Source organism: Aquarana catesbeiana, linkage group LG07 (genome assembly GCF_042186555.1).
Source record: "Aquarana catesbeiana isolate 2022-GZ linkage group LG07, ASM4218655v1, whole genome shotgun sequence".
Classification (NCBI taxonomy): Eukaryota; Metazoa; Chordata; class Amphibia; order Anura; family Ranidae; genus Aquarana; species Aquarana catesbeiana.
The window spans coordinates 323,108,711-323,135,292 of record NC_133330.1 but is presented as its reverse complement, the minus strand read 5'-3'; positions in this window follow the sequence as shown (position 1 = coordinate 323,135,292).

Genomic DNA, 26,582 nt, shown 5'->3' with positions numbered 1-26,582 from the left:
GGGGGATGAGTCATAAGAGGGTCAATGAGGGCTGCAGAGCTGGGAGGTGTGCTTTTGTGTGTCTGTGTAAATCCAGGAAGTGAACAGGCAGCAACTTCAGCTGCCCACAGTTAAAATGGCTGCAGCCAGACTCAGTGGAGGGAGATTTCCGCAGCATATTTGGCAAGTACAGAATCACGGTATATATAAAATAATTTGCAAAGTGGTTGGAGGGAAGCTTCAGAATGGCAAAGATGTTTTTATTACAAATTATGTAGGCAGACTGCAGTTCCTCTTTCAGTTGTTGTCCACCGTTTTCTTGGTCACCCTGTGCCCCCTAATAAACACAGGGTTACTTACACATAAGAGGGGCTGGGGGAGCTGAGACAGGGGTTTCCCGACCTTTCTAAGGTAAGCTGGGTTCCACGGGCCCTCCCGCCCAAAGTGACTCCCCATCTCCATTAAAGTCTATGGAACCAAAAATACACTGTTTTTCTTTAAAAAAAAAAGTCCCTGACCCTTTCCAAAGACACAGTGGCTGAAAAAAGCATAGATGTGAAGGTGTCCCATAGGAAACCATGTTAAATGGACTGTTGCGCGTTTCTGCAAAAAGCAATAAAAAATGCATAGGTCAGAACTGAGCCTTAAGTCACCGGACATTAACACCATAAGTAAAGTAACATTTTAGACAGCTGGCTACAAGTGAGAGCTGTAAGGGACCCAGGGAATGGACAGTCCTGGGAATGTCGGTTTCAGTGGGGACTTCTCCGGTCTGGGGCCATGTTCGTCGGTGCAGGGAGCAGGAAAAGTCATTCTGTACACAGTTCCAGGTATGGCTTTTTGCATAGTGACAGGTTCACTTTAATAATGTGCATTATTGAAGTTGTAATTGCATGCCCGTAAATTTGATTCCATTTTAAAAGCATCAGTTTTATTTGAAAGTCATCATACGTCATTTTAGAGAGCAGTTCCAGGAAACAACTGAAATCAATAAATAAGCCGGTAAAGGAAACATTACAGATAAAGTCTTGCACTCAGCTCCGTTTAAAGGAACACTTTCATTATTCTGATAACTCTGTCTAGTTGAAGTAGAAATAAACTCTCTCAATCAACATCAACTATTTTCAATCACTATGTTGCTAACATTAGTAAATAGACAGGAAGGCATATTAGCCACTTACGGAAGATTTACCCTCCTTCCTGACCAGGCCATCTTTTGCAATACGGCACTGCGTTACTTTAACTGACAATTGCGCAGCCATGCAACACTGTACACAAACACAATTTTATATAACTTTTCCCCACAAATAGAGCTTTCTTTTGGGGGTAAAGGCACCACTGGGTTTTTCATTTTTTGCGATATAAAAAACCAAAAATGATTTTTGAAAAACAAACTATTTTTTACTCTCCGCTATAAAACATATCTAATGAAAAAAATGAAAACATTTGAATTTATTCATAAATTTAGGCCAATACAGGCATACCCCACTTTTAAGTACACAATGGGGTTTATTTACTAAAACTGGAAAGTGCAAAATCAGGCTCACTTCTGCATAGAAACCAATGAGCTTCCAGGTTTTATTACCAAAGCTTAATTGAACAAGCTGGGGTTAGAAACTCATTGGTTTCTATGCAGAAGTGAGCCTAATTTTGCACTTTTCAGCTTTAGTAAATAAACCCCATTGTGTACTTAAAAGTGGGTTATGCCTGTATGTATTCTGCTACATATTTTTGGTAAAAAAAGATCCCAATAAGCGTATATTGATTGTTTTTCACGAACGTTATAGCGTCTACAAACTATGGTATATATACTGGATTTGTTATTCATTTATTTTTATTATACCAGTAATGGTGGCGATCAGCGACTTATAGCGGGACTGCGATAGTATAGCGGCCAGTCTGACACTAACAGACACTTTTTGGGAACCAGTGACACTGATGCTGTGATCAGTGCTGAAAGTATGCACTGTCACTGTACTAATGACACTGGCTGGGAAGGGGTTAAACATCTAGGGCAATCAAAGGGTTAAATGTGTGCCTAACCAGTGTTTATGTGTTTACTGTGTGTGCTGCTTTCACTAAGGGATGTGCTAGACTTTATTTCCAGCTTTGCAGGAAATAACATAGGCCCTGCACTTTCCCTACTCCACTGGAAGCTCTCCCTGATGCTATGTGCTGTCCCTGACAGAGGGGGGAACCCATCCCCACACTATCCACTCCCATCAGGGGGCCAGGGACCTTAAATAAGCTCTGCCCTTACCAAAGATGGCTGCAGAGTTCACAAGGGGCAGCAACATCCAATTGGACAGCTGATCCCCTGGCAACCACAGGAAATCATAGAAGAACCAAGTTCCTCACGACTTCCCTCCTCTTCTGTATTGCCGCTTTTTGTATGTTACAACATGGTTTAGCAAGGTGAACGTCATTCAGAAAGGGTTTAACGTAAGACATCTTTTAACTTGCCTCCCTCCCATCTCCCCCTTTAAGTCATGTACTCACCTGTCAATGCTTTTTTTTTTACGTCTTTTTTTCTCCCACAAATAGAGCTTTCTTTTGGTGGTATTTGATCACCTCTGCAGTTTTTATTTTTTGCGCTATAAACAAAAGAAGAGCGACAATTTTGAAAAAAACACAATATTTTTTACTTTTTGCTATAATAAATATCCCCATTTTTAAAAAAAAAAACAGATTTTTTCCTCAGTTTTGGCCGATACGTATTCTTCTACATATTTTTGGTAAAAAAAATCGCAAAGCGTATATTGATTGGTTTGCGCAAAAGTTATAGCGTCTATAAAATACGGGATAGATTTATGGCATTTAAAAAAAAAAATTATTTATTTATTTTTTTTTACTAGTAATAGTGGCGATCGCAATTTCTTTTCGTGACTGCGACATTATGGTGGACACATCGGACACTTTTGACACATTTTTGGGACCATTCACATTTATACAGCGATCAATGCTATAAAATTGCATTGATTACTGTGTAAATGTGACAGGCAGTGAAGGGGTTAACCACTAGGGGGCGGGGAGGGGTTAAGAGAAAATGTGTTTCCTAGGGAATGATTCTAACTGTAGGGGGAGGGGACGCTCAAGGGGAGGAGACCGATCGGTGTTCCTCCATTCTGGGAACACAGATCGGTCTCCTCTGAGCTGACAGGACGTGGATCTCTGTGTTTACACACAGAGATCCACGGTCCGGCCCGGTTAACGGGCAATCGCGGGTGCCTGGCGGACATCGCGGCCGCCGGGCACACGCATCGGGACCCGAGCAACGCGGCGGGCGCGCGCGCGCGCCCCCTAGGTGGCCGGGAACCCGAGGCCGTCATATGACGTCCACCCAGGATGGGAGATCCCATCTGTGGACGTTATATGTACATACACAGGTAGGGAAGTGGCAGGGGAGCTGTACAGGTCCCCTGGAGCATAGGGCCAGGTTGCAATCGTGACCCCAATAGTTACGCCCCTGCTCCCACCAGATCCACATTGTTCAGCCCATGAGGAGCTGCATAGACATTATTAAGAATTCTCCCAACCGGACTTTTCTTTCTTCTACCATTCATTCCCAAAGACATGCCATCTTTAATGCATCCCAAAGGTAGATGGCCTCTCCTTAGAAATGAAAAGGATTATATTGCACATGTGCAAAAAAGGAAGGAGAACCAGCCATTAGTGGTGGCTATACATCCTTCCATAGCCTGCGCAGTGTGGCCCTAGCAGGAGTGTGGTCAGGTGGGAATAAGATTTGGGGCATGGGGAGGCACAAGTTGAAGGACTTCTAGTTATGGGATCACCAGGGATGCTTGAGAAACTGGAGAAGAGGTGCCACTACTCTACAACCGGAGGGCTTTTACCAGAGGACCAACCAGAGAGCCTCATTCTTAGCTACATTGCTGTTCTAATTACACCTACTGTTCCAGGTCTTCTCCAATCACATCCACAATCACATCCCTGATGAAGGGTGAGGCATTGCCCTCAAAACACATTGACTTCACCTGTGAACCGATAACTTCAATAAAGTTTTCAAGTATACCCACAAGTGTAGTGAATTTTATTAACAAGCACGCCTCTTCACCCACCCAAAAGTATCCACATAATATGACACCTCATCTTATGAGCCCACTCAGGTTTGGACGGGATTTCGGTGAATTTCCTACGAAGAGGGATGCAGGTAGAAGTCCCTTCTACTCCATGAAATTGACCCCTGGAGGATTGAAAGAAGGGCCATTTGAGGAGTTTTGCATATCTGGCATGAGGTGACTATGTGGTATGGCAACCAATCAGATTTTACAGTGCATCAGTTTAAAGCAGCTCATACAAAAAAGAGCTGATTGGTTGTTTTGGGTCGCCGCAACTTTGTACTTTATCATTTACCTTATTAAATAAACCCATCAAAGCATTAGAATGCTCCCCAAGCCAAATGCAAAGTGAATCCTGAAAGCAACCATTTAGGCCTATATCGATGGTAATGGGGTTACATTAATGGATCTGTTATGGAATGCAAATCTTAAAGTGCTATAGAAAAATAGCACTTGCCCGTCTGGCGTTCATTATCAGCGGTGTTTATTCCAAAATTTCCCTTCAAGAAGGATGTATTGTTACAGTGCAGAGGGAATAGACGAAATAATGTATGCTGACATCATTACTGCTGCCCTGGATTGCTATTACGCCCATTTAGGAATCAGCTCGCACATTTCCAGGCTTGCAGATTCTTGTTCAAATGGATTTGTTTAATTAACATTAATTAACAAGTACGCATGGAAAAGGTCTCACGTTTATACTGCATCTCTCCTGACTGTCCCTGTTTTGAAGTAAACATCATTAATTTGGATCCCGAGTTCCTCTTTCTGCCATTAATGGTCTCCCTTGTAGGGCTGATATGTATAATAGTATACAACAGTATTAGATGACACCAAAGTGGTCTTGTCAATTACCCACTCGAGCGCCGGAAGGTTTTAGCCCCTAATCAGGCCATTTTTTTAACTGGCAATTGCACAGTCATGCAACATTGTACCCAAATAAAATGTATTTCTTTTTTTTTTTAACCACAAATAGAGCTTTCTTTTGGTGGTATTTGATCACCTCTGGGTTTTTTTTTATTTTTTATTATATAAATGAAAAAAGACTGAAAATTTTGGGAGAAAACAATATTTTTTACTTTCTGCTATAAAACACATCCAGAAAAATATCAGAATTATTAGAATTATTTATAAATTTTGGCCAAAATGGATCTTGCTACATGTCTTTGGTAAAAAAAAAAAAAAAAAAAAATCTCATTTGGGTGCTATACTTTTACCTGTTTTCTATGCAATTTCTGTATTTTTGTTTGTTTATTTTAATTTTTCAAATTTTTTTTTGTGTTTATGGAAAGAATTAAATAAACACCTTTCAAAAAAAAATCCCAATGCGTGTATATTGATTGTTTTTTGTGAAACATTTAGAGTCTACAAACTATGGTGTATGTATACCAACATTTTTATCTATATATTTTCTTATACTGATAATGACGGTGATCAGCGACTTATAGTGGGACTGTGAAAGTGCAGCTGGCAATCTGACACTGGGTGGGAACTAACTGACATTACCAGTGACATTAATACAGTGATCAGTGATCATAATACTATACCCTGTCACTATGCTAATGACACTGGCTGGGGAGTGGTTAAAATATCGAGGTAATCAAGGAGTTAAAGTGGGGTTTCCATTTAAAAAAAAAAAATTAAAAGTCAGCAGCTACAAATACTGCAGCTGCTGACTTTTAATTGGACAGTTACCTGTCCCAGGGTCCCCCCCTCCGCTCGGCGGCGCCGGCATTTTAACTGTGGGCGCCCGGCTGTGGCTTCAAAGCCGGGCACCCACTGGGCATGCGCGCGCCCAGCCGCGCGCCGTCACTGGACCTGTAATCATCTGGGACCGGTCACGCGTCCCAGATGGTTGACAAGAGGGAGGGGGGAGTTGCGATCTCCCTTCCTGCGCCGAGGGAAGTGATGTCACCAGCCCAGGCACCGAAGGAGGCAGACTACGAGGGACCCCCTACCAACAGCCATTTAGAGGTGAGTAAAAAAAAAAATTTTCTCCAAATGTTTTTTTTTATTTTTTTTAAGCACATTACTCATTTTTTTGGGGGGGGGGGGGTGGAACTCCACTTTAAGTGTTTGTCTAACAAACGTTGATGTGTGTAATGTGCTGCTTTTGACTAAAAATGTATTTGTTCCTTCTCCCCGCTTAGCAGGAAAAAGAAACAAAGAGATCATTCCCTACAGAGCCAATGTGTTGTTTGTCAACACAGGGCACTGGGCTGTGATTGGACACAGCTTATAATGTAAGCTGCAATATATTATATTTTTAGTTTTGGGTTTAAATTGATTGTAAAGTCTTGTTTGTTTTTTTTGTTTTTTTTTTTTAAATAACAAACATGTTATACTTACCTCCTCTGTGCATTTGGTTTTGCACAGAGCAGCCTGGACCATCCCTCTTTGTTGCTCCGGGCCCCTCCCTCCTGCCGAGCACCCCCACAGCTTGCTATGGGGGCACCCGAGCCAAGCTGCAGCTCCAAGTGTCCATTCAGTTCGGCCCCGCCCCTCTCTCTCCTGTTTGGTTAACTGACTTTGATTGACAGTGTGGGAGCCAATGGCGCCACTGCTGTGTGTCAGCCAATCAGGAGGGACGGCCAAGGGACTCGTGGACAGAGATGAGGGGCTCAGGTAAGTATTAGAGGGGCATTAGAGAATGCATTAAGATAAAAAACCTTCTGCCTTAACAACTCCTTCAATACTGCTTAACCACTTGCCCGCTGGACACTTCCTGCCCAGGCCAATTTTCAGCTTTCAGTACTCTCACATTTTATATGACAATTACACAGTCATGCAACACTCTACCCATATGACATTTTTGTCCTTTTTTTCACACAAAGGTAAGTGTCCCTATTTTAAGTATTGTATTTGTAGCTGCTGACTTAAAAAAAAAAAAATTGGCGGAACTCCACTTTAAGCACTAAGAACTTTCCGTTCTTTTTGAAAGTAGCACAAAAGTTGTAGGCTGCATACAGGAGTGACTCCAACTCCACTGTACACACTGATCCCAGTTCCATTGATTGCAAGAACTAGCAGCCCACCTGTCTGCTTCTTGATTAGCCCACCTTGCTGCTACTAAAAGATTTCCCAGGCGAGGTAAAGGAAAGATTAAAGTCCAACAGAAAGGCTGCTGCGCTCACACTGTCCTCTTTACTCTCGCTGCTTCCTAGGCAAGATTCCTTCTTGACCGTGATGCTGCCAGAAATCCTCCCAGGCCAGCCCCCCCCCCCCCGGCAGGGGTTCTCCTCAAGGGCCACCGACAGTCTCCTCAGCACTCCATCCTCCGCCCGACTCCCTTGCCAGCACGAGTCATCCATATTTAAGGGCTGGCTCAGTTACCATGCCAGGCCCACTGCCTGGGGATTGGCTGAGCTCCCCGAAGTATGCAGATCAACTCTCCTGGCTTCCTACCTCTAGTTTACAGAAAGTTCTCCAACCTTCCAGAACTAGGGGGAGGCACTAGAGACCTGACTGAATCATCCAGCCCTTCACTGCAGTAAACTTTTGATCCAGATTCAAAAACAAATTTTACCATGAGCCCAAAACATAGATTTGTCTGCACTACTACTAATAGCAGATTAGAGGGTGCTACATAGTATATAGCAAGGATATGCAATTAGTGGACCTCCAGCTGTTGCAAAACTACAAGTCCCATCATGCCTCTGCCTCTGGGTGTCATGCTTGTGGCTCTCAGAGTCTTGCTATGCCTCATGGGAATTATAGTTCTGCAACAGCTGGCGGTCCGCTAATTGCATATCCCTGGTATATAGAATAGTCATTGTTTCCTCATGTGGCCATCTATATATCAGTTAAAACACATCTGCGGGAAATGAAAAACCTTCCATTGCAGTGGGGCTGCCCCCTCACTGCAGGGGCATAAATGCTCATTTAGGCCAAGGGTAGCGAAAAAAAATGGGTTACTTACCTGATCCCCCACACCCCCAGTAGTTAGTTCTCTTCTCCCCTACGCTCTGGTGGTGGACTGTCCTTACGTCCAGTGCAAGGACATGAGTTCTGCATTGTACTTAAAGCGGAGTTCCAGGCTTTTCCTGTTTATTAAAAGTCAGCAGCTACAAAAAGTTTAGCTGCTGACTTTTAATAAACAGACACTTAACCTGTTCCACGGTCCAGCGATGCGGCGGCACGGAGCCTCCCTCCTCTTCCCCTCCTCTCCTCAGCGCCTCCATTGAAACTGTGGGCACCGTAAAGGCTTGCGGCTTCACGGCCGGGCGCGCACTGCGCTTGCGCGAGTCGCACTGCGCTCTCCTAGTGGACAGGCAAATTTATGGGACCTGTCATGTGTCCCAGAAGATTGCCGAGAGGGAGGGGCCACCTAGGGGGAGAGGAGGAGTCGCCAAGGCGGCCCGTAGGCAGAAGCAGGAAGTGGGACAGGAAGTCCCACTCAAAACCAAGCACCCTCCCCCCCCCAAAAAAAAATTGCATTCCAAATATGGCATGTAAGGGGGCGGGGAGAGCTTAAAGTGAAAGTTCCACTTTTGGGCGGAACTCCGCTTTAATGACATCAGAGGACCGGTGCAGCCTCACAAAGTGGGTTTACTTCTTGAGCTGTCATGGCCAATTTACAATCAGCTTCCATAAAACTACCACCACCTCCACTTGGGGCCGGAGTGAGTTATTCAAGTTTAGGAAATTCATAGTACGCAGGCCTAGGCCTTCTTCATTTGTGCAGCATCACCTGCCAAAAAGAATAAGCCCCTCTGCATTACAAGCAAATGATTATTTTCCCCTATTGGTTTAATAGATCCTTCAACAAAGGATGACATTCCTTGTGGATCTGCTGAGGAGATGGTCTGTGCTGTTCGGAGTTACTTACACCTAATTAAACAGATGGGCTGACGGGCTGAGCATGTCGTCAGCCTCCAGTCATAGATTTTAGTGTGTGTGTATTTTTAGCAAGTTTTCCAAGAAATATTGATCTATTAAAGGGCTATGAAGATTACAATCATTTTCTGCACAATGATACGCCACCGAGGGCACAGGAAACTTTGCAATGATGGTGAACAGAACCTGTGCATTCTGTGATGTCTATTAGAAATGAGCAACAAAATTGAATTACTTTGTCAATTATTCAGCCTATCTTGAGCTTTCTATTAGGCGGAAGATAAAGGTAGTTCCTGTAGCTTACATGTAACTAGTCCCTCGAACTGGGCAGGTTTTGGCCCTTATTTACCTAATAAGGTCAAAAGTTTGTTGACACCTAACCAGGGCTGGTGCAAGGATTTTTTTTTTTTTTTTTTTTTTTTTAAATCTTTATTTAGGGAGTGCAGGTTATACATAGAATTCAACAATACAGTATGGCAGTTATCTGTTTCTGTGAATATTTTTCACACACAAAAAAGAAAAGAAAATCAAGTATATATTGGTTTAACAGCAGGTATGGTTCCTTTGAAATGTGCTATTAAGGCAGATAGTCGTAGGTTAATGGTACCAGCTTGATTTATCCATCGGTGCTGGGGATAGCACCCTCTGTCCGAAGTTAAGTAATAAGCTTAGATCTAAGTATAATTCAAACGAGGGAGCTCCAACAAAACATTGTAATTAACTATGTGGCTTTCCGAGGGGTCCCTCCAGTCTATCCCTGCTGTCTGAGTAGTGCTCTGCCATCTTATGGTGAATTAAGTCTATGTATTGCGTTATATACAAATTATGGTGTTCAATCCTACGAACATAGGAGTGGCACCAATTTGGGATACTGCAATCCGGGGTTTTTTTTTTTTTTTTGTTTTGTTTTTTCCTTCCCCCCTTCCCCCTTTACTGCTGGGGAAAAGAGGCAAAGAACACTATTAGTGCCAAAAAAGGAAAAAGGGAATAGAAATGAGGGGAAACAGAAGTGGAAAAGCAAGAAGGAAGGAGGGGTAGGTATAGGGTTCTGGCGAGGCCAGCGGCCCGCGGTCCCGAAGCATCCGGGAACAGACATCTATGTGTATGAGTTGTATTCATCTGAGAAGCGGAACATATTCCAATGTGTGAAACGGGTGCCATGTTCCTCCTCTTTTTCCCTGAGAGCAGCTGTGAGGCTCTCCATCTGTTGAATATCACAGACCCTGCTAAACCATTGTGTCACTGTTGGAGTGGACTGCTGCTTCCACATGCTGGGAATACACGCCCTAGCCGCATTCAAGAGGTGTTTCAGCAAAGATTTGCGGTACCGCTTACTAGACATTGAAGTCAGGTTCAGGAGTACTGCCGCTGGATTGTTCTGGAGAGCCACATCAGTGAGTTTGTGAATGATTTCCAATACCTGTCTCCAGAAAGGAGTCAAGGCTGGACATTCCCAGAAGATGTGGATTAATGTGCCATTTTGTGTGCCACATCTCCAACATAGGGGACTGTGCCCCGGGAAAATGGATGCCAGCACCGAAGGAGTCCTGTACCATCATGTCAGAATTTTGAAGGTAATTTCTTGGTATTTGCTACATAGAGAGGATTTATGTGCAAAGAAGAGGATTCGGGTCTTTTGGTCTTCTGTAAACATGATGTTCAGATCTCTCTCCCACTTCCCCAAGTATGGGGGATCCTGCTGGGACATATGGGTCAGTAAGATGTTGTAAGATTGAGAAAGAGATTTCCGAATTGGCTCCTCGCCCATGCACAACTCCTCAAAGGGTGTAGGTTGTCTACAAAAACCCCGGACCTCTGGAAGGGATCTGAGAAAGTGTGACAATTGTAGGATCTTCCATCTGCCCAATATGGAGGCGTTAAAACTAGGGTATATGTTAGAAGGGTCATTCCAACTCGAAGGCCCACAAAAGGAGGAGACTCTAACTAGACTCCGATCCGAGTGGAGCCGAAAGGACCGATCGGAAAGGCCTGGGTGGAAATCCGGGTGTCCAATTATGGGTGTCATTGGGGAAGGAAAATTGGGCGTCTCTACCATTCTGGAGTATCTACGGAGTTCCTCCAAGGTGGCATCCAGCAATGGGTGTGAGGGTAAGAGTCTGGAAGAGCGAGTTCCACTCCAGGGTAGACCCTCAATGGGAAACGGAATCGTTTCCTGTTTTAATCCGATCCACAGCTTGTGTGATGAGTGTCTGCACCAGTCTACAATTTTGTTCATGTGGACTGCTGTGTAATATAGAGCTGGCTCCACCCCCTTTGCCCTGCCCATGTATACCCCACTTTTTTAATGAAGCACACATCAAATGCAGCCTCACCAATGCCCATCAAATGCAGCCTCACCAGCACCCATCAAATGCAGCCTCACCAACGCCCATCAAATGCAGCCTCACCAGTGCCCATCAAATGCAGCCTCACCAGCGCCCATCAATGGAGCCTCACCAGCGCCCATCAAATGCAGCCTCACCAGTGCCCATCAAATGCAGCCTCACCAACGCCCATCAACTGCAGCCTCACCAGTGCCCATCAAATGCAGCCTCACCAACACTCATCAAATGCAGCCTCAGCAGTGCCCATCAAATGCAACCTCACCAGCGCCCATCAATGCAGCCTCACCAGCGCCCATCAATGCAGCCTCACCAGTGCCCATCAAATGCAGCCTCACCAGCGCCCAGGGCCGGCGCTACCACTAGGCAAACTAGGCAGCTGCCTAGGGCGCACTGCTGCCTAGGGTGCCCGGCCAATGGTGTTCCTACTCTCTTCTCTCTGCAGTTAGCAACTAAATCTCGGCATCAGCAGGCAGCTGCCACTTTGCTCTACATAGTGTCAGAGGTGCAGCGGTGACGAGGTCTTTGTCTGTGTCCCAACTCCCGAATGAATGGAAGCAAGCAAACAATCATTGATGGGCGCTGTTAGGCTGCATTTGAGAGGCACTGGTGGGCTGCATTTGGGTGCTTCATTAAAAAGGTGGGGAATACATGGGCAGGGTAAAGGGGGTAGAGTCAGAGGTGGAGCCAAGGGGGGGCAGCAAAATTAGGTTTCGCCTAGGGTGTCAAAAATCCTTGCACCAACCCTGCCAGCGCCCATCAAATGCAGCCTACCAGCACCCATCAATGCAGCTTCACCAGCGCCCATCAATGCAGCTTTACCAGCGCCCATCAATGCAGCCTCACCAGCGCCCATCAATGCAGCCTGCTAGCACCCATCAATGCAGCCTCACCAGCGCCCATCAATGCAGCCTACTATTGCTCATCAATGAATATTTGCTTGCTTCCATTCATTCACGAGTCGGGACACAGACAAAATCCTCCGCCGCTGTGCCTCTGACACTATGTATGAACGGAGCGGAGGCTGCCTGCTGATGCTGAGACTTAGTTGCTTGCTGCAGAGAGAAGAGAGTAGGAACACCAGTGGCCAGGCGCCCTAGGCGGCTGCTTAGTTTTCCTAGTGGTAGCACCGGCCCTGCACCTAACCATGACATCTATATGAGCTTCTTAGGTATCTCTTTCCATAACTATGGCCATTAACCCCTTCGCGTCTAAGGGTAAAACAAATCTAAATGCCTAAGCACAATTTTGAAACTTTGACATGTGTTAGTAAAACTGTACACATCATCACAACTACTTTGTGCACCTAGGTGGATAATACCGCGTTTTTTTCAGGACAAATTGGGCTTTTATTTGGTGGTAAATTGTAATGGATATCTCCTGATTTTTTTTATTATCAAAGGAAAACTGGCCCAAAATAGTAAATGTAGTAATGTTTTTAAGTTTAGCTGTATATTTCTTGCTACTACCATAACCTTCCACCAAAGAACAACCCAAATGAAATTCTCCTGTTCCTGAGGATCGCAGCAAAACCACATATGTGTTAGGTGTTGTTTGTAACCATAGTACAGCCCAAAAAAAATAGTGCCCGTTTTGCTTTTTTTTTTTTTTTAATCACTCTGACACTGACACTGATACTAAAAAAAAAAAATCCTGTAAAGAAAAAAAAAAAAATGTTGACCCTGACCTTTGACACAATCACTAACTCTGACACAAACCTTGATCTAGGTGTTTGTTTGTATTTTATTTTATATTATTATTTATTTTATTTTTTTCTCTGCAAGTAGAGAGAGAGATACTACCGTAAGTATTTCCTCCATTCACAGATAAAAAAAAAGACGGGGGCGGGCTTTACAGTGACTGATCACTGTGATAAAATGAATAAGTGATCAGCGCAACTTAATATTATAAATATAAATGATTTAGCACTGTGCAATAATCTGTGCAAAAATTGCTAAGAAATGCGACTGTGCAAAAAAAATGCTAAAGATGCTGTGCAAAATTGCTAGGTGCAAATATGAGCTTGTGCTCAAATAAAACAATTCCAATGAACGCTCATACTATAAATAAATGTAGATGATTTAGCACTGTGCGATAATATGTGCAAAAATTGTTAATAAATGCGACTGTGAAAAAAAAAAACACTAAAGATGCTGTGCAAAATTGCTAGGTGCAAATATGAGCTTGTGTCCAAATAAATCAATACCAATGAACACTCATGGCGCTGTACAAAATACAAATATGAATCTGTGCACATAAGATGATTTCAGTGAAAAAAAAAAAAAATTGGACGGCGTTACAGGTGCCGCTTACATCACTTCCGGTTCTCGTGTGGTCCGGTCACTTCCTATGCATTACGTCACACCACGTGACTTCCTCAGGGGAAGTCGTCCAAGTAAGCTTCTTAAGGGTGAGGGACTAATGTGAATGTACAATGTATATGTAAAGCGCTGCCCCCCCACACTACGCCACTGGTTCCTACATACCTAATTCATCAAACCATGTCATTTTAGACCTGGCTTTTTTCAAAGGGGCAATTTACTGTTGGAACAGAAAAGATCCTTCCCCAAACTGTTGCCACAAGGAAGAAAGTGCAAAAAAAAAAAAAATCTAAATGTCCCATTCTGCTTTAATGCATCTCTGCTTCTCTCTCTTCTTTAGAGTGTTCTCTCTTCTAGTGCATATTTTGCTTCTCTTGGTTTTATGATCTTTACTGTTATCTGACGTGTGTAGTGCCCCCGAAGAAGCCTTTTGGTAATTAGGGTTCTCTGTTCTGCGCCTCAACTCCAAGAACAACCTCGGCCCCTCTGACACACCTGGTTGAGTGGAAGTTACTGCAAGCACTTATAGGAACACAAGTGTAGATACTTTTAACTTGGTTGTGAATTAGTACCAGGAAAATAAAATCGTTTAGTGGTAAATGAACTCCATGTATTGGCATGAATGGTGGTTTCAGCATACATGAGCATACAGAAGGTAGAATTAGACACAGTTTGCTAGACAGTATTTTCACTATGCCAAGATACCTTAGAATAGATTTCCCCACAACTAGACTGGGTTTAACTCAGCAAAGAAAGCAATAAACAGTGCATATAAGCATTAACTGCAATGTGAATAATAATACTAGTCTAGAGTGCACTGTAGTAAAATGGCTAGGCTATGGTGCAATGTCCCCTTAGAGGTACCTCTTAGTATAAGCAATGGGTGAAGGTCTCTGTGTAACAGCTGCAAAGGGACAGTCTTCAGTCCTTACTCTTTATCTGGCTAACGTTGAGGCCCAGTTGGACCGTTGGTGCTCATGAGAATAGTCCAGGTCAAGCCTGCAGGCAGCAGTAAGGTTACTAGATGGCTGTATGGTCAGTTCCTAAAGGGCTCAGTCTCTCTAGCCGCAGATAGTAAAACCCCACAGCAGCAGCTCACCAATCGCAGTGATATTGTGGCTTACCATCTGGTCCCAGTGATTAATCCACTCTCTGCTCCCTCTGGCAAACACTACAAGGTTCATGACCAGTGGTGCATCCTGGGGGAGGGTATAAATGTTTATGGAGTGACCTGTGAATTCTCTTCCCCCAGGCTGTGGCCCGGAGAGCTGTGTGTAATGCTTTGTGCTGAGTAGGCCAGAGCCTGGTTTGGAGCCTAACTCAGAATCCTCAAGCTGCCGTGTCTGGATGAAGAGGGTACAACACCCAAGGTGGCGCTAGAGGATGAAATTCCTGCCGGAGGAGGAATATAATCTGCCCTCAGAGGATTCTGGTACTTCCTTGGATGGAGAAAAAATGTGGGGGGGGGTCTGGAACCCATCTGTTGGAGGAAACTGAGAGCCTCACCCTCACTCCCTGTGAGCCAAAGCATTACAACTTGGAAAACAGTAAAGTCACTGGCATCCTTCATCGTTGTGACTTTCTTTAGTGCAGTTATGGATCCATCCTGGGGTAACGTCAGCCCTCTCCTGCGTTGAAGGTCACCTTTCTTTCCCCGACCTGGTGGGAAGGGGAGACGGTGCTATATTCATCTTGTTTCTCTTCAAAGTAACTCTTGTTGAGACTTTGTACCTTGTAACTAGTTGAAGGGGGATAGAAGGTGGAGGTCAGGAAGTTCATCATTAGCAATCTCAAAAGTCATCCATGGCTTTATTCATCAATATAGTCAGGAAGATTGTACCAATCTATAAAGACTTTTGTCAGCATGCGCAAGCTTGCAGTTTTTTACATATGAACTTGTGGCCAGGCTTGCTGCTGGCAGTCACTAATTAAATCTAATGCCCTGTACACACGGTCGGACATTGATCGGACATTCCGACAACAAAATCCACTGATTTTTTCCGACGGATGTTGGCTCCAACTTGTCTTGCATACACACGGTCGCACAAAGTTGTCGGAAAATCCGATCGTTCTGAACGCAGTGACGTAAAACACGTACGTCAGCACTGTAAATGGGGCAGTAGCCAATAACTTTCATCTCTTAATTTATTCTGAGCATGCGTGGCACTTTGTGCGTCGGATTTGTGTACACACGATCGGAATTTCCGACAACAGATTTTGTTGTCTGAAAATTTTATAGCAAGCTCTCAAACTTTGTGTGTCGGAAATTCCGATGGAAAATGTGTGATGGAGCGCACACACGGTCGGAATTTCCCACAACAAGGTCCTATCACATTTTCCATCGGAAAATCCGACCGTGTATACGGGGCATTAGTCCTTTCAGGGCTCAGTGGTGAATGGTCTTTGACAGTATACCTGTGACCTGCATTCCTGCAATCTGAATCTGCTTGAGCTCTGTTACCAACTCAGCTTGTTCCTTGACTCTAATTGAAAAAGCGCCACATCTTATTTTCATTTACTACTACAGGACGAGGGTGTGTTTCCCTACGCACCAAAGGCCAACGGTATAGTAACGGTATAGTACTTAACTTTTATTAGGGACTTTTTTGTACAAATAACTATGTATGTGCTTTTCACTTTAAGGGAGAGTTTCAAAAAGAATGTAAAGATATAATATTGGGGGTCAGTAGTAGTCAAAAAAGAAGAATCTTCCCCACTGCAGTACAGTACAACCATTTTGTGCAGTTTAAGGGGGAGTTCTATGAGATAAATTCATAGCCAGGTGGGAGGTCTCTTGGTCTCAGAGCCACAAGGAAGTATTCCCAATTTATCAAACAGTAATGCCCTGTACACACGGTCGGACATTGATCGGACATTCCGACAACAAAATCCATGGATTTTTTCCGACGGATGTTGGCTCAAACTTGTCTTGCATACACACGGTCACACAAAGTTGTCGGAAAATCCGATCGTTCTGAAAGCGGTGACGTAAAACACATACGTCAGGACTATAAACAGGGCAGTAGCCAATAGCTTTCGTCTCTTAATTCATTCTGAGCATGCGTGGCACCTTGTGCGTCGGATTTGTGTACACACGATTGGAATTTCAGACAATGGATTTTGTTGTCGGAAAATTTTATAGCCTGCTCTCAAACTTTGTGTGTCGGAAATTCCGATGGAAAATGTGTGATGGAGCCCACACACGGTCGGAATTTCCGACAACAAGGTCCTATCACACATTTTCCGTCTGAAAATCCGACCGTGTGTACAGGGCATAACAGTTCTGCCTTGATATTTATATGGCATAAAATAAGACCTCTGCAAAAATAGTAACTTAACGATGGAGGTATCTAACATTAGATCAAAAAAAGCTCAATAGATAGAGATCTACAAAATAAACCTCTCTATTTGCTATTGTAGAACCCCCCCATAGGGACTGCTGATGAACTTGGATCCCCCATTCCTGCACAGCCAGGCACACTGAATTTTCACAGCACCCAGAGTCAGAGAACAGTCTGTGACTTTGTTTTTGTTATTTTGTTCAGGGGTTAATAACTTGGATAGGGATGGGATGTAATGGGATACCCACTTGACTTCAGCAAAACTTTAAAACCTCAGGGACATCTTCCTTTATACAGTCTATATACAGTCTACTTCACTTGCCCTCTGCACACACTCGCTTGGTTCAGCTGAATCACTGTAGAATAATCTGAAAGGCTCCCAGTCAGATTGTAGCAATAGCCCTTTACAGGCGGAAACTTGCAGTCTGTTACATCCTCTTCTGTGGCCACTGATCCCAGCACCACCTCTTCGGGCACTGCCAACCCACCTGACTGCAGCTGCCCCTTTCACTAGCCTCCAGGCTAACTCTCACACCAGTCCTCCCGACTGACTCTTCACCAGCCCACCCGGCTGATTCTCAGGAGATCGCTGAAGGAAGGAATGAAGACTTAAGCACACCGCTGTATTCTGGGAGATTGGCTACATGTGGCAGTCTCCCCCCCCTTGTTAGTCCCCAACAGTGCTGATCTACTCACTCTGTCCTCTTTTACTCCCGTGCATCCAGGAAATACTTCCTTCCATGTGTTATGGCAGGATCCTTTTATCACCCGAGCCCTGGCCCAAGGCAGGACACCCCCCCCCCGCAGACTAGGGGGCACCCCTGAGGGCCACCAATAGCCTACTCAGCACTGTATTTCCATTTTCCACCCGACTGACTGTGCTGGGATGGCCCATGACTATTTATGAGTTATGCTCTGCCCCCTGCCCATCCACTACTGGGGATTGGCCGAGGCCTCATAAACATTCAAGACAGCTCCTCCTAGCCTCCACCCACTAATTCTAGAAGATTCTCCAACCTTCTAGACCAGGGGGAGGCACCAGAAAGCTGGCAGGATGAGTCACCCAGCCCTGAACTTCACTGAACCCTGACCCAGATTCCATGAGCCAAGCTAGAATTTACCTACTCTAAACTCTAACACACCCTGCACTAACTTCCAGCACAAACTAGAGGGTACTACACTATACTCCCTCCATACATTCCAACTGAGGGATAAAAGTACAGTGGCTAAAAAATCTGCAAAGTAAGTCTCTTAATTTGTTAGACTATTTCCAACCAACTCAAATTACTACTATTAAAAAACCACCATATATCTAGGAGTACCCAAATCAACCTCTCCAATAAACCACATGTGACCCCAAAATCTATTTTCAAAAGTGCTCCCAAATACAAAAACTGTACATGTTTCACTGAAACATGAGCTTCGTCAGAGGTGTAAAATAAAATAAATAAGGAATCACCAACATTATTATTATTATACAGGATTTATATAGCGCCAACAGTTTACGCAGCGCTTTACAATATAAAAGGAGACAATACAGTTACAATACAATAAAATACAAAAGGATTAAGAGGGCCCTGCTCAAAAGAGCTTACAATCTAATAGGGTGGGGCATGTGGTACAAAAGGTTGTAACTGTGGGGAATGAGCTGATGGAAGTGGTAGGAGATTAGTATATAAAAAAGAGGAAAGAAGGATGGCGGGACTTTAACGAGGCACGTGGGAGCAACAAAGATGGTTAAATATAAATATTTTTAAAATGGTTCAAATTATCATAAATTTATTCATATCAAGAACATTTAATGCATTGCTTTATATAAATATCCGTATATTTTATTACAATTCATCAGAACCAAGCATTTATACATAAATAAACATTCCAACAGAAAGTTGGTACAGATTATATAATATAAAGAATGAGACATGTTTTTATGGACAAAAATAGCTGTATAAATTGTAACAATGAGAGTACCCCCTACATAGGGCTGGTATGGAGAACAAATTGAAAATAAACTAGAAATAAGTATAAAGAGAACGGCCATACAATGTGTTACAAAAAATGTATACATATCGGTTGATGTTAGCTCTACGCGTTTCAAGGCCTTATAGCCTATCATCAGGAGCGAAACCTTGGTAGTTGTCTATGGATAGGAAAAAACAGAGTGGATTTAAAAATATAAATATAAAATATTCTAACCTAAATCAAAAAATGGAAGGGTAAACCCAGGACGTAGGAGAACCCTCAGATTTAACCATCTTTGTTGCTCCCACGTGCCTCGTTAAAGTCCCGCCATCCTTCTTTCCTCTTTTTTATATACAAATTACCGGGATGGAGGTGGGGACTTGAACGGCCCCGCTCAACCTCATTTAAAGTCCCAAAATCCTTGTTTTTAAAACTTTTTTCTAATCCTGGTAGGAGATTAGTTGGAGACATGATAGGCTTCCCTGAAGAGATGAGTTTTCAGGGATCGCCTGAAGGTAGCAAGAGTAGGGGATAGCCGGACCAGTGGAGGTAGCGAGTTCCAGAGGATGGGAGAGGCTCTGGAGAAATCCTGGAGATGAGCATGTAAACAAGTACAGAAACAAAAAAAAAAAAAAAAGGGGGGGCATGCAAATTATCCCCACATGGTATTAAAATTTCATTGACCAAAAACTCAGAAACACTGGACTTTTAAGGTGCTTACAGATAACTAAAATTAGAGATACAAATATAATGTGAATGGGTATAAATTAGCACCACATCCCTATATATCAAATAGTAAAAGTTGTAAAAGCAAAATGTGGGATTTTAATGGTGCCAAACCATCTCAGGAGTAAACAGACAAAAGTTGTGGTTAAAAGGGTTTACATTTTTGGTATTATTGGGGTTATACAGTATGCCATATCATTCCATCCAGTTCTATACCTCATTAACATATGCATGAGGTCCTCATAGGCCTTGATGTGTTTTGGAGGCCGTACCAGCTTTCACAGGAGGACTTCAGGGAATGTACAGTCTAAATATTCATAAAAAAGATTAATAATTTTTTTAAATACATTTTTTAGTACATATAATATACATATGCAACATTTGTACAACATTATTAAACAACATAGATATAATTAACTGTATGACCATTTTACTCACTGGATTGAAGTCTTCTCTCACTTTTTTTGTGGGATTTTTAGTAAGAGAAGACTTGAATCCATTGAATACAATGGTTCCTTGACTTGTCCGTGGCTTCTCGTTTGCTCACCTGTAGGGATAGGCGAACGGTTCGGGCCGAACTTTGGTTGTTCGTATGCTCCGCGACCCATTTGAAACTGGTATCGCAGGGCGGCATCATTCCAGTTAGTGTTGGAACTCCAGCGCCTGAATTTGGATACATAGTCCTCAGCTACTCTGGGACCTTGCTGGAGAGAATGCAGAGCTGCCTCTGTGGTGGCGGTTTGTTGAAGATCCTCATAGACCTGAGACATGGCATGGAAGAAGGTAGTCAAGTTGGTGAGGGATACATCTTTCTGTTCCAACAGACGGTGGGCCCAAGACTGAGGTTCACCTTGTAGCAGAGAGATGACAAAGCCCACTTTATTTATTATTTAATTATATAATAAAATGCTTAACCTACGCAGTCTTACCCGAAGGCCTCGATGCTCAAAAACAAAAGGCATTGACATTAAAGGAGAACCAACATACCAGCATTACAACATACAGAATAAAAGCCTGGGGGTCTGTCCATCACACCCCATTAAAATTAGGTGACTCCAAAAGCTTATACAAAAAGTACAGTTTTCAATTCCTTTCAGAATTTCAGAAAGTCATACTCAAGTCTCAGTTTCAGAGGCAAGGAGTTCCAAAATTCAGCTCCTTGTACTTCCCTCCGCATAATTTCTTTTTGAATTTTGGAATCTTCAGTATAGCCGAATTCGCCAATCTCAAGGATCGGGTAGGCACATACTTTATGAATTTTTCCTTCAGGTACTCTGGGCCACATCCATGCAATGCCTTATGGACAAGACATCCAGTTTGGAACAGAACCCATTCTTTCACGGGCAACCAATGCAGGGCTCCAAGAGATGGAGTGATGTGGTCACGACGACCAACACCCATCAGTAACCTTGCTGCGGCATTCTGAATCAACTGGAGCTTGTAGATGGTGCAAGCAGGCAGACCCTGGTACAGGGCATTGCAGTAGTCCAGTCGACTGCTGATAATGGCACTGACCATGGCGATCTTATCAGAGTCTGCAATATAGCGAAAAGTTGACCTCAGGAGTCTCAGGTAGAAATGGCATGAACTCACCACCTGATTTACCTGAGGGTGCAGATTCAAGTTAGAGTCAAAGATGACACCAAGGTCCCAGGCCTGAGTAGCCAGAATCTGAAAAGGTTTAAAAGATTCCGGCCAGGAAGGAAACAAGTTGGAGTACACCTGGTTACTGAAGATTTAGTAGTCTCTAAAGAAAAAGTCAGTGGCTGTAGGGCAAAGTAGAGTTTGCAGGCATTACAGAACGCTCTGAATTTACTGTGTTCCTCACAGAATCTCTTGGGTGTAGGAACCTTGGGCTCTGGAGGCAACATTACCACTGTAGGTGTAGTAGTTGTTCCAGCTGAAGTGGCGGCTGGCAGAGCAGCAGGAAAAGATAGGGCCTAGACATGCTCTTCCAGTCAGGTATAACCTCTTGCAGGTTCTTAATGGCCTGTGTCAGACCAGCAAGATGCTGACAAAGTTCATCCATTGGAGATGTTCCTCGCATGGGCTCAGACATGGCTGTCTGGTACTGTCATGTACAGGGTTGTAGAGCCCAATATGCAAAGGAAGGCCTCTCCTACACCTCTGACTCGAGAACCCCTGATAGAGCAGACAGGAAGCTCGGGAGTGCATAGTGGCACAAGTGCCTGGCAGGATCGCTGATGTAAGGGCTGGTCAGATTTTCCGATGATGCCGTGGAGAGACTTCAGCGAGGAGGCTGACCGGAACAGCTGGCAGGCTGGAGACAGGATCGGACTGGAAGCAGGACACAGCAGTCAGTGAAGAGGTGTTCTGTAGGTAGGAACACAGACATGTGAAAAAATGTGTCACCAGAGCAAAAATATATAAATCTATAATAATGTGTGACAACAAAGACACCCCTATGCTCTACCTGGACGTTTACACATTCACAGCACTATCTGAGGACTGGTTACCTGATACCTTATATTGTGAACACATTAATAGGGTACACCCATTGGTGCCCCCCGTTTTTCAATTGGAACAGGGGCGGACTGATAACTCATGGGGCCCCCGGGCAATAGGAGATTATGGGGCCCCCAGGCAATCAGAGATTATGGGGCCTCACAGTATACACACACACAGTATACAATCACACAGTATACACATACATGTACACACAGTATACACAGACAGATGTAAAAAAAACACAGATTTATACATACTGTCCCTGGTTTTACTGAGGCTGGCAACCCTGATGGGGCCCCCTAGTGGCCCAGGGCCCTCGGGCAGTGCCCCAGTGGCTCAATGGTCAGTCCGCCCCTGAATTGGAACCATTCTTACATCGATTAAGATGCTGCTTGTCCCTCTCCTCAAACCTCCCTTTGGGATTACCCTTTGCGTGACTCCTCGTAAGGTGTCGCATGAGCGGCAGGCTCTCTCGTTTACTGTGCTGACCACTGGGAGATGCTGGGACTGAACAAGGGGGCTCTCTTTACATAAAGGCTACCAATGCGGCTTAATACATTGTTATTGTTCATCAAATCCTCTGAAGAAGACCCGTGGGGGTCGAAATGCGTCAGCATTCATAAGATCTACATACCAGTTCTTTATAGTGTTTGATCATGATGTATTATTATTATATATTATCATGTCAATGAGTTTGTTTTTATCATCTGTGTATCACAGTTCATGTCCTGTCTCATGTCTATAGCTGAATTTTTGATACTTTGTTATAAATAAAGAGTCTTAATACAACACTTTTTTGATATATCCTTCATTACCTTTTTCTGCCTAGAAAACCCCTCATGGGGACAATTCCTTTTTCTGATATTTCTACTCGGGGTGTGCAGCCATTTTTTGTCTTCGCTTATATGAGTCTTCCATTTAATAATAATGTGTGACTTTACCTTTTGATTTAAATAGCAGATCTGCTGCAGTTACAATAGTATGGGGAAAGCAATGTTACAGAAAAGATGTAACTGCTCTGACCCTAAATAGTATATTTATCTTACCACATATCAAAAAAAATCTTTATCATTGATTCATCATCATGAATTCAAATAAAGTGCGTATTTAGTGAACTGCAATATTATAAAGAAAATGATCCTTCTTAATGAAGAATAAAATCATGTGTTACACAAAGAACAGTCCCAATATTCCTCTTCAAAAGATGATTATCCGAATCCCACGTGCACAAGTCCACATCCGTGATTGGAAAATTTACACCAATGCGTGAAACACCACCACCTTCTAAAATGGACACTCACCAGAAACAAGGTAAAAAGATGTAAAAAACAGCAAGAAGCGCCAATCTAAGTGCAGTATCATGAAACTTTAATGAGATAATTATAAACGGACAAACAGCCAAATGGCTACTCACAAAGATGAAATAGGTTAAGGCAAGGACAAGTAATGGGTCCAGGGACGTCCTCCTCAGATGTGGGCAAAGTGCATGGTGCAGGTTATCCTGGAAGCGCTGTCCACGTTAGGATGTGCAAGTAGTCACCGGGGTCATCGCTGGGTGCTGGGCTGCAAAACGATGGAGGTGTCCGCAAAGACAACCAGCGTCTAAGCGGACATGGAGAGCCAGAGCCGTCGCAGTAGACAGGAACCAGAAGACAAGCGTGGAACGCAAGGCACTTAGTCCAGGAACCAACAAAGCGGAAGTGACATATGGACGTGTTGGATGACGCGTTTCAATGCTTCCGCATTTTCTTCAGATCCGATAGGCTAATACAACAGGTGTCCTTTTATGGGAGCTATGGAGTCAGTAACTAGGCAACAGCTGCTCAGAAAACCCACCACTGCTGAGTTATGGATGATGATCATCCATAACTCAGCAGTGGTGGGTTTTCTGAGCAGCTGTTGCCTAGTTACTGACTCCATAGCTCCCATAAAAGGACACCTGTTGTATTAGCCTATCGGATCTGAAGAAAATGCGGAAGAATTGAAACGCGTCATCCAACACGTCCATATGTCACTTCCGCTTTGTTGGTTCCTGGACTAAGTGCCTTGCGTTCCACGCTTGTCTTCCGGTTCCTGTCTACTGCGACGGCTCTGGCTCTCCATGTCCGCTTAGACGCTGGTTGTCTTTGCGGACACCTCCATCGTTTTGCAGCCCAGCACCCAGCGATGACCCCGGTGACTACTTGCACATCCTAACGTGGACAGCGCTTCCAGGAGAACCTGCACTATGCACTTTGCCCACATCTGAGGAGGACGTCCCTGGACCCATTACTTGTCCTTGCCTTAACCTATTTCATCTTTGTGAGTAGCCATTTGGCTGTTTGTCCGTTTATAATTATCTCATTAAAGTTTCATGATACTGCACTTAGATTGGCGCTTCTTGCTGTTTTTTACATTGTTTTTTCAGAGTTGCCTGCTTCCACTCTCAAGTGAGCTGCCGCTGGTGCTTTTTATCAGATCTTTAATTTCAGTGACTTTTTTTATATATATATATATATACATACAATTTTTCTATATATATATAATTTTATTGACTATCACACCCTGGATGTTTTTTCACATTTACTTTGGACTCTTTATATGCATGTTTGTATGTTCTAGCGCCATTTATCCTTTTTTGTTGTACAAGGTAAAAAGATGCCTTTGGTTTATGTTGGGTTAACCACTCCACTCATATAAGCATGCCTGAAGATTTCCGATTAAATGCCAGTAATCACTCCTTGCATCTCCACATTAATCTCAGGATCTCATAAAAAGCAAACAGCCATCATTGTGCAACATATTATAATTTATTCAATCATTAAAATAAGTATAGGGAATTTTCACTCACAAGTGTGATGCCTATAGATCGGCACTAAGTCTTTCCAGCAATGCTCTTAGGGCTAGCAAGCGTTCCGTCTCCCGAGATCGGTCGTACGATCAAAGCCTCAATTTGGTGCGGGTTGGGGCAGGAAGTGACGTCTGCGTCACCCAGAAGCCTCTAGGCATTTTGCATCCAATCATGTGTAATTTTCTTCCCCGGTTCCTGAGGCCTATCCAGGAGCATAAGAAGCAACGTAGGGTTGGGACTACAGGATTGGAGTCCAACTGAGTTGCGAAGGTTCAGCCAGATGGGGAAAGTGGCAAAGCTTTAGCAAGTGCCAAGCCAGGGACCCAGCAGGTTAGTGGGGGTGACGCTTGAGGAGTATACAACGGGATAGCTGTAGAAGAGCTCAGGATATTCAGTGATGATCGGATCTGGAAGTCTAGTGAGAGACTGGGAGCTCAGTGAGTGAAGATCTACAGTGGGATACTCTGAGATAAGAGAAGAACTATTCTGTGTTACGAAGAGTTATGTGCAAATACCTTTAGTGACTGTTACAAGTTCAGTTGCCATAGGAGATAATGACCCTACCTATACAGACGTGGCATCTGGCTGGAGGCCTTTCCTTGTATAGCTGTCTACCTATAAAGTCTTGGAGTCTGTCAATTAGCATTGCATCTACTCAAGGGTGTCCTGGCCCTAACCCGCTCTCCCACAGTTCTTGTTAAGAGACAATAAATCTCTTGTTCGCATTCAAAAAGTGACTGACGCCCATCATTTCATCTTGCATTACACCCAACATGCCTGTTAACCCACTCTACAAGGAAGGATGTCAGCTCTCCCTAAGTCTTGAGGTCACCATTATGTTTCTGGAGGCCTGTGCTACATTTGGCGCCCAACATGGGGCAAAGGCGTCATTCCTGCAGCGGTCGCCCCTAGCAACCGGTTACAGCTACATCAGGATTTCGTCTGGCTCCGTGGGAAGTTGGCAAGTAACATCTTTACGCTGTATAGAATGTATTATTGTGCATTCCAACAATGTGGGGAAGAACCAACATGTCTCATTGCTCATCGGAGAGTGTTAGCCTGGTCTTTTGTCACTTTACACCAATGCTGCAGGGGTTACAATAGACTCCATTAAAGTTTTGGCGCGCCGCGAAGAGAAAGAGGCAGGTGCTGAAATTTGCAGAAAGTGCACACACCAATCCCTTGGCAGGGGGAGGAGATACCGCTCTGCAGAGGAGGATAAGGAAGTGCTGCCACGTGTATCAGATTGCTGGATGGAGAAGATGGAGTTTGGAGATTGGAAAATGTGTGTCCCTGGTATCGGCCCAGGTAAAAGCGGAACTAAAGGTGTTCTGACTGACACCGGAGTGTGGTATACACTTAAGGGCAGCCTTGCCCTGTATACAACTGGAGGTTATGAAGCTTTGGGTCTGATCTGCGGGAAGTGTTCCAGCTTGGCCACGCATCTGCAGCCTTGGATCATCTGCAGACACTTGCTCGAAGGTAGCCTCACCAGCCCAACCTCAGCGGACACTACAAGCAGATTAGGACAGGAATTTTGCCATCCCAGCTGGGGACTGCATTGAGAGTCCCCCTGCTATCACCCGGCTTCTACGAGAAGTTAATCCTCTTATCTCTGTGGCTGCTCCAGGGCCCTGCGCTCCAGTTATCCCTTGAGGCCGTGGTCGGGCCCATCTGCGTTTCATGATGGTGGAACC